Source organism: Sus scrofa, chromosome 5 (assembly GCF_054392235.1).
Source record: "Sus scrofa isolate SSC_HxYL_T2T_F1_AM1 chromosome 5, Sscrofa_HxYL_maternal_Yorkshire_Landrace_v2.0, whole genome shotgun sequence".
Taxonomy (NCBI): Eukaryota; Metazoa; Chordata; class Mammalia; order Artiodactyla; family Suidae; genus Sus; species Sus scrofa.
The window spans coordinates 17,895,840-17,912,846 of record NC_139387.1 but is presented as its reverse complement, the minus strand read 5'-3'; the positions used below and the strand labels follow the sequence as shown (position 1 = coordinate 17,912,846).

Below are 17,007 nucleotides of genomic sequence, written 5' to 3'. Positions count from 1 at the left end.
AGGATCCGAGCCACGTCTGCAACCTACACCACAGCTCACGGCAATGCCGGATCCTTAACCCACTGAGCAAGGGCAGGGATCGAACCCGCAACCTCATGGTTCCTAGTCGGATTCGTTAACCACTGCACCACCACGGGAACTCCTGGAAACAAATATTTTAAAAAAGAAGAAAAGGCATCCTCTGACCTCTGACCTGAGGATCTTCAAGGGTTGGGGGACCCATCAGCAAAGAAGGAGGGAAAAGGTGGGCTGAGAGCAGCAGGTGTCCAGGGTGACTGGTGCTGACCTTCAGAGAGCCTGAATGGCCCTTGAGACCATGTGCAGGACAAGAAGGACCCAAGAAGGGTTCTGGATAGACCAGGCTGAACCCCAGTTAGGGGGTCATGTAAGAGTCTGGGCAAGAAGTAGCCTCCAATAATGGTCGTTGTCCCATCAAATAGTGAAAATGTGTTTCCCTGATTTACTGTAAACTCAAAGTCTTTACAACGCATGTGCACAAAAAGTAGTGAATGAGGATGGCTGTATTATTTATCCTGGCTCCGCTCAGTGGGTTAAGGATCTGGGGTGTGGCCATGAGCTGTGGTATATAGGTTGCAGACACAGTTTGAATGTGGCATCGCTGTGGCTGTGGTGTAGACCAGCAGCTGCAGTGCAGATTCAACCCTAGCCTGGGAACTTCCATAGGCTATACATGCAGCCCTTAAAAAAAAAAAAAAAAGAGAGATTATTCATAACCCCACTCTTTATATATGAGTGGAACTAGATAAGCTTAAATGTAACTGATAGTTCTCTGCTTGATAGAATTTGCCTGACTTTTTATTTATTTTTTATTATTTTATATTATTCTGGGGGGGGGTGTGTGTGCTGTGCCTGTGGCATGTGGAAGTTCCCAGACTAGGGTAGGGGTCGAATCAGAGCTGCAGCTGCTGGCCTATGTCACAGCCACAGCAACGAGGTATCCAAACCTTGTCTTCAACCTACACCATAGCTCACAGCAACACCAGATCCTTAACCCACTGAGCAAGGCCATGTACAGAACATGCATCCTCACGGATACTAGTCAGGTTCATTTCCACTGAGCCACAACAGAAACTCCCATAAGACCAATTCTTATAACCCTTTATTGTTGTTTTTTCCTCCTTTTTTTTTTTTTTTTTTTTTTTTTTTTTTTGCTTTTTAAGACCGCATTTGCAGCATATGGAGGTTCCCAAGCTAGGGGTCCAATCGGAGCTACAGCTGACAGCCTATACCACAGCCACAGCAACGCCAGATCCTTAACCCACTGAGCGAGGCCAGGGATCGAACCCACATCCTCATGGTTCCTAGTCGGAGTCATTTCTGCTGCACCATGACAGGAACTCCATAACTCCTTATTGTATATTCATAGGTCTAGGTATAATGTGGAGGTAGCATGATATCAATTCTTTTTTTTTTTTTCTTTTTTGGCTGCCCCCACAGCACATGGAAGACCCCAGGCTAGGGATCAAATCAGAGCCAGAGTCGACTTACACCACAGCTGCAGCAATGTCAGATCCTTAAGCCGCAGCTCAGCACCTCCACAGAGACAAGCCAGATCATTAACCCACTGCGCCACCGGAACTCCCATTCTTTACATTGTTCCACAGCAGCAGTTCTCCAAATGAGGATTCCCGGGAATCCCTGGGCCCTTCCATTGGGTCCATGAGGTCAAAACCATCTTCATCACAAAACTAAAGCATCATGGAGTTTCCCCCGTGGTGCAGCAGGTTAAGGATCCAACATGGTCTCTGTGGTGGCTCGAATGTGATCCCTGGTCCGGGAACTTCTATATGCCGCGGGTGCTGCCAAAAAAACCCAAAAAAACCCCTATCAGTTTAATTTCTAATATGATGACTGCAGATAGTTACAATTTACATAAACAAGAGCTCTTTGGAGTCACCAATAATTTTTAAGAATGCAAAGGAGTTCTGACCTAAAAATATTTGAGAATTGCTATTTTATAGATTGAGATATTGCTTTAAGAAATTTGTGGGTTTGATCCCTGGCCTTGCTCAGTGGGTTAATGATCCGACATTGCCATGAGCTGTGGTGTAGGTCACAGATGCAGCTCGGATCCCGAGTTGCTGTGGCTCTGGCATAGGCCGGTGGCTACAGCTCCCATTAGACCCCTAGCCTGGGAACCTCCACATGCTGCGGCAGCAGCCCTAGAAAAGACAAAAAGACGAAAACAAAAAACATTTTGTAATTTTTGGTAACAGTGGGAATGTATCATATGCCATCCCATTATTTTGTTTGTACATGATACATAAAATTTATGATTTCATTCTGAATCCAAGCATTGCTTTGAGGATCGTATTGAAGATTTCCAGCCTCGTGAAGTTTCTCTAGACTGAAGTTAATAAAAAACTAACCACTATAATCACCCAAGAAAGATTGTCTCATTTGGCATGACTGTCAACAGAACACAAATTATGTGAAAAAAAATCTTGTTTTTCAATTTTTTTTTAATTTACAGCATTACATAAGTTTCAGGTGTATGATACAGTGCTTCACAATTTTTAAAGATCATAATCCATTTATAATTATTACATGAAAGTCTTTATTATAAGCATATAGTTGGTAACTATGACAAAAGCAAGAAAAAATTTTCATTAACATGAATTATGTATAATTAATTACACATACATTTATTACTCAACCAAGCATTGCCAGCCCATCAAGAGTACACCCAGATGAGGGCAATAATAATTAAATTTATTAGCTATATAATAACTTTTAGCTATACAATAACACTAATGTCACACATTTGCAAAATGTTGTCATTATGAAAGTATATGGTCAAAGTAGGTGATAGACCTTATTTCAGTTGGCACTTTGACACTTAGCTTGACCGGTACCTTTTCAATATATAGACACATGGTGTAAGAACCCTGCCTGGGTCCTGTACACGTTAAGGGCGGGTCTGGAGCTGTGGACTAGGTCATTATTTCTCACAGAATTGGGCAAGAACTTCCAGAATGTTCAGATCCCATGTCAGCCACTTTTCACTCAAGCCAGTAGTTCTGCTACCAAAGGAGAGTGGAAGGTGTGCAATCCCTGCCTCACCTTGAATCATGACGCTCGTTGCCTTTTCCGTGGCGCTGGCATTGCCTGAGGTGTGAGAAAAGTCTCTGTCCTCCACAGCGAGCTCTTTGAGCTGCAGTGTAAGCAGATATTTTATATACACAGAGACCAGGACAGGGGGTGGACCACAGGGACCTCTCCTCCCGTCCCCGCGCACCCTCGCGTGGGCTGCAATGATGAGCCTGATGTCCTAGGTGAGAACAAAGGGCAGAGCATCTCCTTTGGGCAGGACGGCCTTTGCAGGAGGCTGGGTCCCAGAGCTCCAGGCCCGAGGTTCCCTGTGGCTTGGCAGTTGCGGCTATCCCAGCTCAGCTCACTTGGACACAGTTTCTCAACACGGGTTGTCTGTCAGTCCAGGAAATCTGGGTGAGAAGGTTTCACCCAGACCTCAGCTCTCTTTCTACACATCTCCACAGAGGCCACTCAGAAAGAGCCAGGTGGGGGACTGGGGGGCGAGGATGCAGGGTGGCAGCCAATGGGAAGCCAGCTCGGTGTCCGGCATCCTAGGAGGCATCGCGGCAGAGGAAGCCCTAGACCCCTTCACCTCATCTGCATAGTCCAGCTTGACCTCCTGTCTATGCCTCTCTTTTGCCTCCTGGCATGGAAGGAAGGATGGGAACGTGGAGAAAGAGTGACCCTGTCAACTTCTGATGTCCCCTCCGTCCAACCATGGGTATGAGGACACAATCAGTTGTGGTTACAAGGACAGAGAGAGCCAGGACCTTGGGTCTTCCTCCTCCTCCTCAGTTATCACTCATGAGCAACCCACGTTAGGAGCTGCACAGGGTTCAAAAGAGGATGCCATTCACTACCCCGAGGCATCTCAGGGCCAGGAGACTTGGAGGACAGACATGCCTCCAAGGGTGAAATTCAGAAAGACCTGGGAGCTCATTGGACCAGACAAAAGGGCCGAGGCGGAAGGGTGGGGACAAAGGCCCAGTGGAGGGGTGAGGCAGATTGACCGCTCTGGGCCTCAGCCCTTAGAGTCTTGAGGGATGGGGGCCCAAGCATGTGGCAGGATGAGGCCAGAGCTGTTGCTAATTCAGTTCTCATGGGCACCTACTACCTGCCAGACCTCATCCCTTTCCTCAAAACACTTAACAATGTTTTCAACCAATTATGCATTTATTGAGCACCTACCACACACCTGGCTCAGAGCTGGCCACCAGTGTCTCAAAGATAAATACAATTTTAAGGAGCTTACAGTAGAGTATCAGAGCCACCTGTGCATGGAGTTAAGCACTAATTAACAGGGTGACTGGAGTAAGTCATGTAGTCTCTAGCAGACTTGACTTTCTCATTTATAAAATGGGGGGGGGTTGACTATCTACTTACTACTTTTATCCTACTTGTTTCCAAAAGATTTTGAGATCACTTCCAATTAAACACACATTTACAGTCATTTTTTTAAACTAGAGTTGGAAAATGACAAAGCAGGTGGAAGGAGAGGAAGCAATTGAAGGAGAGAGGGAAAAGGAGAACTAAAGTGACATCAGATTGGATTAAGAAGTCAGATGTCAATCGCTCTAGTTACACTGTTGCCATAATGGACCATTAATTATGGCTCTGAGGTTCCTGATAGCCAAAGCAAAGAGAGAAGGAGAAGTAGTCATATAGTTATCATTATCTGGGAAAAGAAAACATATCGGGTCTTCAGGAGAGAGAAATTCTTTTCCTAGTCATAAATGTACTACGTGGGTCCTTCCGTCTGGGAACAGATCACCAGATCAGACAATGCCTTTAGTGGTACTGTTTTTAGGATAAAAATAATGCAGTGTTTCTCATGTGGTCATTTCTTCTGCCAAACATTTACTGATGCCAAGAGTGTACCGTTGAAATGGAAAGAGGCTGAAGGCATTTTTTTTTTTTTTTTTTTTTGCATGGGCAGCTAAGCTAATGTGGTTCAGATGTATAATTTTCCTAGGACATGAACTGACCACAAGATAGAACCCAGAATATGCAAAGATGCCGAGAGAGTAGGTTGATTCCCACACCCTCATCCCTTGGGTAGTGGCACATGTTTTCATTTCTGCCTAGCGAGGAGTGAAAAAGGGATATCTAAATTCTAGTGTGTTTGTATGTTTTCAATTATGAGTGATAAGCATCTTTCTACATGTTTATTAGCTTTGTATTAAATATGTCTAAATGTGTATTGATGTTTCTTTTCTTTTTTTTTTTTGTCTTTTTTGTTGTTGTTGTTATTGTTGTTGTTGTTGTTGCTATTTCTTGGGCTGCTCCCGTGGCATATGGAGGTTCCCAGGCTAGGGGTCGAATCGGAGCTGTAGCCACCAGCCTACATCAGAGCCACAGCAACGCGGGATCCGAGCCGCGTCTGCAACCTACACCACAGCTCACGGCAACGCCAGATTGTTAACCCACTGAACAAGGGCAGGGACCGAACCCGCAACCTCATGGTTCCTAGTTGGATTCGTTAACCACTGCGCCACGACGGGAACTCCTGATGTTTCTTTTTCTGTAAGCTACCTGGCTATATTTTTAGACTCTCTTAAAAAAAAAAAAAAAAAAACCAAAAAAAAAACCTGCTTCCGGAGTTCCCCCTGTGGCGCAACAGGATTGGTGGCATCTTCGGAGCGCTGGGACAAAGGTTCAATCCCCAACCCGGCACAGTGGGTTAAGGATCTGGCACGTAGGTGGCAATCGTGGCTTATACCTGATCCCTGGCCTGGGAACTCTATCTGCCGCGGGGCAGCCAAAAAAATAAAGATAGAAATAAATTAAAAATTTAAAAACTGCTTTTATGTCCTCATTTATACAGTAAATAATAGCCTCTTTCTCATAGTGTTACCTACAGTGAGACTTAAATAATATATGTACCTAAAATAGTGTCTGGAACATAGTCAATAATTATTAGGTATTAGTTTTTATGATAACTAGGCTTTTTATTTTTATTTATTTGTTTAATTTTTTGCTTTCTAGGGCTGCACTTGCAGCATAAGGACAGTACCAGGCTAGAAGCTGAATTGAAGCTACAGCTGCTGGCCTACACCACAGCCACAGCAACACAGGATCTGAGCCACGTCTGTGACCTACACCACAGCTCACAGCAACGCCAGATCCTTAACCCACTGAGTGAGGCCAGGGATCAAACCTGCATCCTCATGGATACTAGTTGGGTTCTTAACCTGCTGAGCCACAGTGGAAACTCCTGTTGATTTGAACGGAAATGCTTGCGCTTTTCACTAGAGTTCCCAGCCCTTCCCCTAATCTGAGGTTCCTCTTGGTCCTAACACGTTAGGATGGAAGCCATCCCATGGGAGGAGATGAGGTGGGGATGTGGGGAGTGGAGGGCCCTGGCCTGGAGGGTAGGCGACCTGGGTTCTAAGCCTGTACTGTTAGCCTGAGAGTGATCTTAACAAGTCATTTCCACTTTCTGGGCCACTGTACCTCTCTCGGTAAAATGAGGAGATAAGACCTGATGGTTTCTAAGACCCTTTCCAGCTTTTTTTTTTTTTTAAGGGCTGCACCTGCAGCATATGGGCAGCATATGGAGGTTCCCAGGCTAGGGGTCAAATTGTTGGAGTTGCGGCTGCTGGTCTACACCACAGCCACAGCAATGCCAAATCCGAGCCGCGCCTGCAACCACCACAGCTCATGGCAATGCATCCCTGCATCCTTAACCCGATGAGGGAGTCCAGGGATCGAACCTGCGTCTTTCTGGATACCAGTTGGGTTTGTTACCACTGAGACACAACAGAACTCCCCTTCGAGTCTAGAGATGATAGAGTGCGTGCACAAGTGTGTGAGCCAAACCTGCAGATGGAGGCATCCATGGCATTGGTCAGTCTCTTAGTGCCAGCCCTGCCCTCCTCACCATCCACACCCCCCTCCTCTGCCCAAGAATCAAGGGCTGGGGGACCAGCTGTCTGCCATCTTGGAGACACTGGCTCTGGCACAGGAAGGCAAGGCCTACGAGAAGCTGCTGATTGAAGGAGAATGGACAGATGGCACAAGCCCCTGAGAAAGCCAGCCCTGGGCCAGCACTGCTGGAGGGAGCCCCCTCCCCTGCCCTAGGCCCTCCCAAGAGAGAAAGGCTCGGGTAGGACTGGAAAACCCTACGCTGAAGATTGGAAGTGACCGTGAGTCACAGTGCACGGGCATGCACAAGGCATATGCACAAAGGAGGGCAAAATTATTTATGCTCTGAGATGAGACAGACCTGGGTTCAAATCCCTGCTCCACAGGAGCAAGATACTGAACTTGCAGAGTCATGATACTTTTACCTGGGGCAAGATACTGAACTTCCAGAGTCTCCTAGAGAATAAACTTTACAAGATTTTGTGACAACTCAGTGAGTTCTAACACAGTGCCTGGGACACGGTGGGAAGCCAGTTCTGGATACCCCATGTCCACCTCTGCTCCTCGCATCCCAGGTGCTTGGGTCTTTGAACCATTGCAAGGGCAGTGGAAATGGAGCTGGGCTTTGGGGTCAGCCAAGCCACGTGGCTGTGGGAGCTCCTGTCTCTAGAGCACGCAGCCTGGCTCCTGGTCCCCAGTGGACACACAGGAAGTGGTATAAATGTTATCACTTTGTACAGCTTCCAGGTTCCTGGAGGGCAGTGTCCAGGCGGGTCCTGGGAGGGCAAGGTGCCCAGACATGCCGGGAACAGAGACTGACTGGTCCCAAGAAGGCTGAGTCTGGGGGATTGACTAACAAATAAACCTAAGACAATGGCACAGCAACAATCCCACGGCTCCAGGAGGTGTCTTGATGCTCATTCTCACATTCAGTTCAGCTTTATCTTTTTTTGTTTTTAATCGTTTTTGTCTTTTTAGGGCTGCACCCGCAGCATATGGAGGTTCCCAGGCTAGGGGTCTAATCGGAGCTGTAGCCGCCGGCCTACGCCAGGGCCACAGCAACGCGGGATCCGAGCCGCCATCTGTGACCTATACCACAGCTCACGACAACACCGGATCCTTAACCCACTGAGCGGGGCCAGGGATCAAACTCGCCACCTCATGGTTCCTAGTCAGATTTGTTTCTGCTGCACCACGACGGGAACTCCCAGTTCAGTTTTAGATCGCCTTTGCAGAGCCATTTCCTGGCCCCGCAGCCCTGCCATCCCACTGAGTCCCTAAACTGTCATCAGCAAGGTTTCCAGATAAAATTCAGGATGCTCAGATGAACCGGAATTTCAGCAAAACAGCAAATCATATTTTTGTGTTATAAATATGTCCTGGAGGGTGGCAGAACACACCATCCCCAAATAGACCACTTTGACATGAGGATTATTTTGAGCTACAGGCACTTGCGAAACAGCAGATGCGAGAAAGGCATCCTAATCTCCTCTTTTCTTCCTGAGAAAAAGGAGATAAAAACTCCCATGTGAAAGATGCCCTGCCTGTACCAGGAAGACAAGAAACATTCTCCGAAGGTTTGTCAAAGCCCAGAGACTTCTGTACAATCGGACCTTGTTAGAGTAACTCTTATCTTCCTTTTTCCTCACCGTGGAGTTTGGTTACTTTTCCACAATTGTCTCTCTTTGTTCAACCCCAAATAAAGGCACGTCGTTTTCACCATTCCTTTGGGTCTTATAAAATCTATAGAAATGACTTTCCTCCTGTTAACCTGTCTTCCATCAGTTTAATTCTCAAGCCCCGCCAAAACAAAAAACAAACAACAAACGACACTTAGAAAATAGAGATAAAATTTTGTTTCCCCTACAGTCCCCAACAGTGTGCGGGATATACTTAGAAAAAAAATTTTCTTGGGTTATTTATCTGAAATTCAAACTTAACAGCGTCCTGGATTTGTATTTGCTAACGGAGGCAGCCTCGCCATTGATCAGCTGGTAGAACACTTAAACGCCCATTACATCAGCTGTGTGCTGGTATGACCTACCTTTCAACAGAAGTGGCCTGGTGGCCCCTTGACACAGAGTGTGGGGGTGTGAAAGTGCTGCTGAGAGGAGGGTCAGAAACTAAAACCAGACAGTGAGCTTGGAAGTGGGTGGAGGCTGGCTCTGGGGAGCCCTCAGTCAAAATGTTAATACTCCCATTTATCATGCAAACTGAAGTGCATTTATTTAAAAATAGGTTTTGAGGAGTTCCCATTGTGGCTCAGGGGGTTAGGAACCCAGTGCTGTCTTCCGAGGATGTGGGTTCATTCCCTGGCCTCGCTCAGTGGCTTAAGGATCCCGCGTTGCTGCACGTTTCAGTGTAGGTCTCAGGTGCAGCTTGGATCCGGTGTGGCTGTGGCTGGGGCATAGGCTGCAGCTCCAATTTGACCCCTAGCCCGGGAACTTCCTTATGCTGTGGATGAGGCCATAAAAAGAAAAAAAAGTGTTGAGTGCAGTACTTTTTCTGGCCTGGGAGGAGAGGTTAAAAAAAGGGTCCCCTAACTGGTCGATAAGGACCCTCTGAACTCTGCATCCTCGGGATCGCTTACCCTTCTGCCGTGCCAGGGCCTCTGCTGTAGCTGCTGACGGCTCGCAGCATCCTCCCCACCAGGTGTCCACTCAGCTGCCCCCTCACCTCCTTCAAGTCATGTCGCTCATACTGCCAAATCCTGTAACCTCTCCTCAAATCAGCCTCCTCATCGCACTCGGCGGGTATGGCTCTAATTATTAGGAAATCTTACCTATTTATCTTGCATTTTGCTCACTGATCTATCTCAAAGCAGCAGGGGGACATGGGGGTGCTCAATAAACATGCATCGTATTGAACCCATGGAACAGGATTTGGAAGGGACCTCAATAATCAGGTTGTTTCTAAGCAGGTGTGTTTTCAGGTTCCCATGGAGCTTGTTAAATTACCCCCAGCAGAGTCCCTTCCCTGGGCCTCCTGAGTCAGCTTGAGATCTTCCTCGAGGCTTCTGACATTAAAAACCCCTTCTCTGGCACAGCCCCCTCACACAGCCACGGATTTACAGAGGGCCTGCCTTGCTCAAGGTCACGGCTAAGTCAGGGCCTGAGCCAGCAAACCTGCAGCTCTCTCCCACTGGGGCCCTTTTGAGCTCTTCAGGCAGATCTGGGGCACCTCCTAGTCCAGCACCAGGAACCCTCTGTTCAGAATCTTGGTTATCAGGGAGTTCCCATTGCGGCTCAGTGGTAATGAACCCGACTAGTATCCATGAGGATGCCAGGTCGATCTACGGCCTTACTCAGTGGGTTAAGGATCTGGTGTTGCCATGAGCTGTGGTGTAGGTTGTAGATGCGGCTCTGGCATTGCCATGAGCTGTGGTGTAGGTCTTGGATGTGGCACGTATCCCACATTGCTGTGGCTGTGGCATACACCATTGGCTACAGATCCAATTAGACCCCTTGCCTGGGAACCTCCATATGCCACACTTGCAACCCTAAAAATCGAAGGAAAAAAAAAAAGAATATTAGTTATCAAGAGTTCCTGCTTCGGTGCACTGGGTTAAGAATCCAATTTCAGCAGTTCAGGTCACTGCAAAAGCGTGGGTTCGATCCCAGGCCCAGCACAGTGGATCTGGCATTGCTACAGCCGAGGCCTAGGTTGTGGCTGAGGCTCGGATTCAATCCCCAGCCTGGGAACTTCCACATGCTGCAGGTACAGCATAAAAAAAAATAGTTATCAAAGAGGGTGTCTGCTGCTTTTGTTCTCTGTCTAATTTTTTCTACAGCACCTCTAACTACTAGACATATTACTCATTTTTCTTGTATTTTGCTCACTGAGGTATTCCAAACGTAGCACATAGCTGGAGCCCAATGAATATCTGTTGGTATTACTTGCTGTCTCATTCTTGATAAGCAGGGATGCCTGGGATGCAGGCCCAGGTGATCCCGGTCTCACACTCCCATCAAGGCTGAGCAGGAGCAGGGCTGAAGCCAGCAGCTAAAGCTTGCCTCTGTCTCTTTCCCTCTGCCCTGCGTGTTGGAGCAGTGTCCCATGCTGGCTAGAGCACTGGGCTTGGGGCCAGGGGTTAATGGCTTTGGGGCCTGAACATGTCTCATAACTATTCTGACTGTCTTTGCTAATCCGCAAAATGGGCAGCTCTCAGGATTGGGGTGAGGCTTCTACTCGATAATGTCCCTCGAGAAGCTCCTAATAAACCACAGATCTCCACGCAAACCCAAGGTATCACTGTCGCCAGCGCTCTTGCCTAATGCCTCCCATGGCCCTGCATCCACTCCCTCAAGGACCAAATTCCAGCTCCTTGGCTGGAACCTGAGGTTTCTACCTTGGCCCCAGAACCTGCCCCCCTCCCCGGCCCCCTCCATCTGCTGCCACTCCTCCCTCCACTCCTTTCATTCTGGCCACAGGGTTAGTCACCACCCTGAACAGGCCAGACCCTTTCACGCCTCCACACCTTTGCACAAACCGTTCCTCCTGCCGGGAAGGCCCCTCCTTTCTTCACTCCCCGGAGAACTTCAGCATCACCTGCCTCTGCAGCACCCTGCTTCCTCATCAGCTTGTACCCGATGTGGAGTTGGGCAGCATAGATGAGATTGCTGGCTCTGCCACCTGCCCCAGGCAAAGTTGCTTAACCTCTCTTAGCCTCCATTTGCTCACTGGCAAAATGGAGATGATAAGAAAGCCCACCCTTTCTGAGCACTATGAGGTTGAGCTGAGATAATTTAGGGCCTGACCCCTGCCTGGCACAAGGCAGGTGCTCAGGAAATGCTGCTCTAGGTGGGTTTTTTTTCTCCCTAGGGCCACATCCACGGCACACGGAGGTTCCCCGGCTAGGGGTCGAATTGGAGCTGTAGCCACCGGCCTACGCCAGAGCCACAGCAACTTGGGATCCGAGCCGTGTCTGTGACCTACACCACAGCTCACGGCACCGCCGGATCCTTAACCCACTGAGCAAGGCCAGGGATCGAACCCGCAACCTCATGGTACCTAGTCAGATTCTTTTCCACTGCACCACAACGGGAACACCTGCTCTTGGTGTTCTTATCGATAACACCTCCCTCCCAGCTGCACCCACGATATCTGCCCTCGTCCCCAACCAGGTAGGACCTAGACTGTCCTCTGAGACTACTTGAAGGCCACCCAGGCCCCTCTGGGGAAGCAGAGGGAACGTTCCTGCCCTTAATTAACAAAGCAATTAGGATGAGAACCACGAGGGCAGTGGACGCAGAACTCACCCAGAACAGCTGCCTTCTTGGGCAAGAGACCTGCATCTCAGCAGCTGAGGGGGACCCTGGGGAGGGAGAGACCACAGCTGCAGGAGTGTCGCCCCCTCCCCCTTGTGCCAGATCTGACAGCGCTCCATTTCTGAGGGGAGATGCCAAGAGCCAGTGAGAACCCCGCTTGCCCTCTGGGCCCTGCCCTGACTTTCCCACCTTCCAGGCCCTGCCCTTTTCCTGGTTCATTCCTTACCCCATCCCTTCCTCCCATGGTGGGAGTGATAATTCTAATTACAATCATTCTAATTACGTACCGACTATAGGCCAGCACGGTGAAAACAGGGTACGAGCTAAGACTATGGGCTCTGGAGTCAAGCCAAGTGCCTGGCATGGAATGGGCATGGGATGAACGGGCATCACCACCATCATCTCAAAGCTTCACAATAACCATTAGACAACAGTGGGCTTGGGAGCGAGGCTTCCCCGGGTTCAAGTCCAGGTTCCACCCCTTTCTAGGTGTGTAACCTTGACTAATTGCTCAACTAGCTCATGTTTTAGTTTCCTCCTCATCTCTACCTGGGGATGATAATGGCTTCTACCTCACTGAGCTGATATGAGGATTACATGTTATTATGCCTTTTTTTTTTTTTTTTTTGGCTTTGTAGGGCCACACCCAGGGCATATGGAAGTTCCCAGGCTAGGCAGGCTAGGGGTTGAATCGGAGCTGCTGGCTTATGCCACAGCCATAGCAACGCAGGATCTGAGCTGTGTCTGTGACATATGCCACCGCTCAAGGCAGCGCCAGATCCTTAACCCTCTGGGCAAGGTCAGGGATCTAACCGCATCCTCATGGATACCAGTGGTTTTTTGTTTTGTTTGTTTGTGTGTTTGGGTCTTTTTGTTTGTTTGTTTGTTTGTTGTCTTTTTGCCTTTTCTAGGGCCGCTTCCGAGGCATATGGAGGTTCCCAGGCTAGGGGTTGAATTGAAGCTGTAGCCGCTGGCCTACGCCAGAGCCACAGCAATGCGGGATCTGAGCAGCGTCTGCGACCTATACCACAACTCACGGCAACGCCAGATCCTTAACCCACTGAGCAAGGCCAGGGATCTAACCCGAAACCTCATGGTTTGTAGTCAGATTCGTTAACCATGCGCCACGACGGGAACTCCCACCAGCGGGGTTCTTAACCCACTGAGCCACAGCAGGATCTCCCTCATTACGTCTCTGAAGCACTTAGCGCAATGCTTGGAAGATGGCTAGCACTCAATAAATGTTAGTTGTTACTATTTCCCTCTTGGGGGCATGAGGAAATAGAACTAAAAATTAAGTAAACTTGACCAAGGTCACCCAGCTTGTAAGTGGTAGAGCCATGATTCCACCCCTGGGCTATTTGACTCCAAAGCTGGTGTTGGCCCAGCTTTCCCAGAGTTACCTTTATTTTCATAACCCTCATTCAATAAATTTAAGCCAGGAAACAAGTTTTAAAATATATCCTAACTGTAATGGCAATGATGTGAAACACTTTTGATATATTTAAATTCTTGAGTTCAATTTTTAAATTTAATTTTAATCTTTCAGTGCCGCACATGTGGCATATGGAAGTTCCCAGGCTAGAAATGGAATAGGAGCTGCAGCTGCCGGCCTTCACCACAACCACAGCAATGTGGGATCTGAGCTGTGTCTACGACCTACACCACAGCTCATGGCAACGCCAGATCCTTAACCCCCTGAGTGGGGCCAGGGATTGAACCTGCATCCTCTTGGATCCTAGTTGGTTTCATTACCACTGAGCCACAAGGGAAACGCCTATGACTTTTCAAAAAAAATCCATCACTTTGGGGGATGCTAAAAGGATGTAACTCATCATTTCAGAAAGTGTATAAAAAGGGAGAAGAATGAAGCACTGACCGGCTTTTCCTGTTTAGTTTATAAAAGTTAATTCAGGTTAACCAAATAGTTGAGAGATGCGCATTTCTTTTAGTAAAAGCCTTTCAGCTATTAAATGCAGAAGAATGATGAAATAGCACTCTTCTGCAACCCTTAAAGAAATAATGGATGAAGCATTGATCATCAGGCGCTCACTGTCTTTTCTGATAGAAGAACACACCACTGCCTGTGGGATTATTGTCCCGCATGTTGAACTTGAATCACATCAAGCCTTTAGATAAAGGGATGCGACCAAACTCAAAACTGGGAGAGTCTACAGAACAAATGACCTGGTTTCTTCAACAAATATACTGTAAGGGAGAGAAAAGGGAAAGGGGGAACCTACAGTTTGAGAGACACAGTAGGAGTTCCTGTCATGGCTCAGCGGAAATGAATCTGACTAGCATCCATGAGGATGCAGATTCGATCCCTGGCCTTGCTCAGTGGGTTAAGGATTCAGCATTGCTGTGAGCTGTGGTGTAGGTTCCAGAAGCAGCTCGGATCCTGTGTTGCTGTGGCTGTGGTAGAGGCCAGCAGCTACAGTTCCTATTTGACACATAGCCTGGGAGCCTCCATGGGCTGCAGGTGTGGCACTAAAAATAAAAAATAAAGGGGAAATAAAAGACACAGCAAGCAGGAGTTCCCATTGTGGTTCAGCAGGTTAAGAACCCAGTATAATATCTGTGAGGATGTGGGTTTGATTTCTGGCCCCACTCAGTAGGTTAAGGACTTGGCGTTGCCATGAGCTGCAGATAAATTGCAGATTCGGCTAAAAAGAAAGATGGCATCTTTTTAGATGCCCTAAAAAGAAAGATACAGCAATCATTTGCTATATATAGATTTTATTTGAGCTCTGCTTTAAACAAATTATTTTAGAAATGAGACAGAGAATTTGAAAATGATTGGATATTTGATGATATTAACACATGATTGTTAATAATTCGGGTATAATAATGGTAATGCAGCTATTTTCAAGTCCTTTTCTCATGGATATATACTGAAATATTTACAGGTGAAATGATATAATGGCTGAGATTTGCTTCAAAAGAACCCAGGGGTATGTCAGAGCTATAGATGAACCTCAGTGGGCCTGATAAGCGTTGAAGTGGGGTAAGGAGTTCCTGGGAGTTCACTGTGTTACTTCTCCATTGCTGTACATTTGAAAATTTCCATAATAAAAACCCAAAGAAAAACACTGAATGATATAAAACCATTTTGTCTTGATAACAATGCCTAGTTATTACTCCTCTCTGGGCCTCGTTTCCCCAAAGGTGACGTGAGGGATTAGACTATTTCTAACACCGTTTACCATGTGCCAGGCACGGTTCTACATCCCTGATTTGTTTTCAGTCATTGCATTTCTGAATTGCCCTTTGGACAGGGCACCGGGATTGTGCCCATTTTCGAGGGGAAGGATCTGAGGACTAAAGAGGTCAGCTAACAACTTGCCCAAGGCCACACCCAGCAGGTGGAGAAGCTGAGATGTGAACCCGGGTGTTCCAGCTTTAGCACCCCAGTGCTCGAGTTCTACAACAGGCTGCTTCTCAACACACAGTGCAAACCATCCATCCTCTGAGGTCCTCCGGGGTCCTCTCTGTGTCGCCAAGCCCTCCCCGACCCTGCTGCTTCCCTCCCTTGCCTGCTGCTGGGCAGAAGAGGCTTCCAGAGGGTGGGGACTGTGGGAACCTCCCAGCTGGACCCCACCTCGAGAGTTGAGGTGTGTGAGAAGGATGCTCTTTAGAGTTGCTGACCCATGAATTGGGCCAGGGTGGGGCCCTGGCTTGAAATGGAAGCAGAGCTGTGCCAAGCAGGAGCAACTGAACAGTTCCGCCTTCTGGGCTGCACTAGGCAGCCTTGCCACCCCAGCCTGAGCAGGGAGAGACCTGCTGACTTCTCTCCCAAATGCGCGTGCCCTGGGGAAGGACCAGACCTGAGCTCGCAGGCTGACAGCGGGAGGGGGAGCAACCTGCTGCTTTGAAGGGAGCAAAGAGGCAGGAGGCTGGATGGGATGACCTCAGGGTGTCCTCACTGCCTGTTCCCTATTGTCTTCCACCACCTGCGCCCCCCCACCCCTGAAGTACATATGCCTCTTCTCTGGAGATTATAATTTAAAAGATTTAAGGATTAAAATCTCCAAATGTTCCAAGTGCTGTAGCCCCCAGGTGGGCCTGGCAGCATCTCAGCACCCCGTCCTCTGCTGCCTGGATTCTCTCTCCATTCATCCCATCCTTTGCCTCATCCCTTAGTGCAGGGCATGTCTCCAAGCACTCACTCTAGGGCAGGCTCTATGCTTGGCACTGAGGATATGAAGATGGATAAAACAAGGTCTTATTTATCCCAGAGAGATCCATCTCCGGGAGCTCACAGCCTGCTAAGGAGGCAGACATAGGAACAGAGAAATACGGAGGTGAAAGAGAAAATACCGGCTCCACGCTCCCCTCTTCCAGGGGCCTCATCAGGCAGAGCCGCCCCCCGCGCATCCCTCCCCATCTCCAGCCCAGTCTCCGTGGATCTCGCCCAACACAATCCCTCTCCATCTGGGTGTCCCCCGAAATATCTCCCCACGGGTTCTCCCTTGGGGAGTAGGGAGTGGTTCCGTCTAGATCAGCACTGATCAATAGAAAGAAATATCCAAGACACAAATGCCAGCACGTCTGTAATTTGTTTTAATACCCACTTGAAAAAAGCAAAAAGAGGAGTTCCTGTTGTGGCTCAGTGGTAATGAACCCGACTAGTATCCATGAGGATGCCAATTCGATCTCTAGCCTCGCTCGGTGGGTTAAGGATCCAGCGTTACCATGAGCTGTGGTGTAGGTTGCAGATGTGGCTCAGATCTGGTGTTGCTGTGACTGTGGTATAGGCCGGCAGCTACAAGTCCCATTCCACCTCTAGCCTGGGAACTTCCATATGCCTCGGGTACAAAAA

At 48.3% G+C, this 17,007-nt stretch overlaps 1 protein-coding gene across 1 annotated transcript in view; it reads right to left on the bottom strand.

The window, feature by feature from the left end:
• Positions 1–2,465: 2,465 nt before the first annotated feature.
• Positions 2,466–17,007, bottom strand: part of LOC146403175 (uncharacterized) — a 32,731-nt gene continuing 18,189 nt past the window's right edge. Inside the window, exon 5 of the mRNA XM_084955710.1 lies at positions 2,466–3,175. The gene's annotated coding sequence lies outside the window, so the exon portion shown is untranslated. The remainder of the gene's footprint in view (positions 3,176–17,007) is intronic.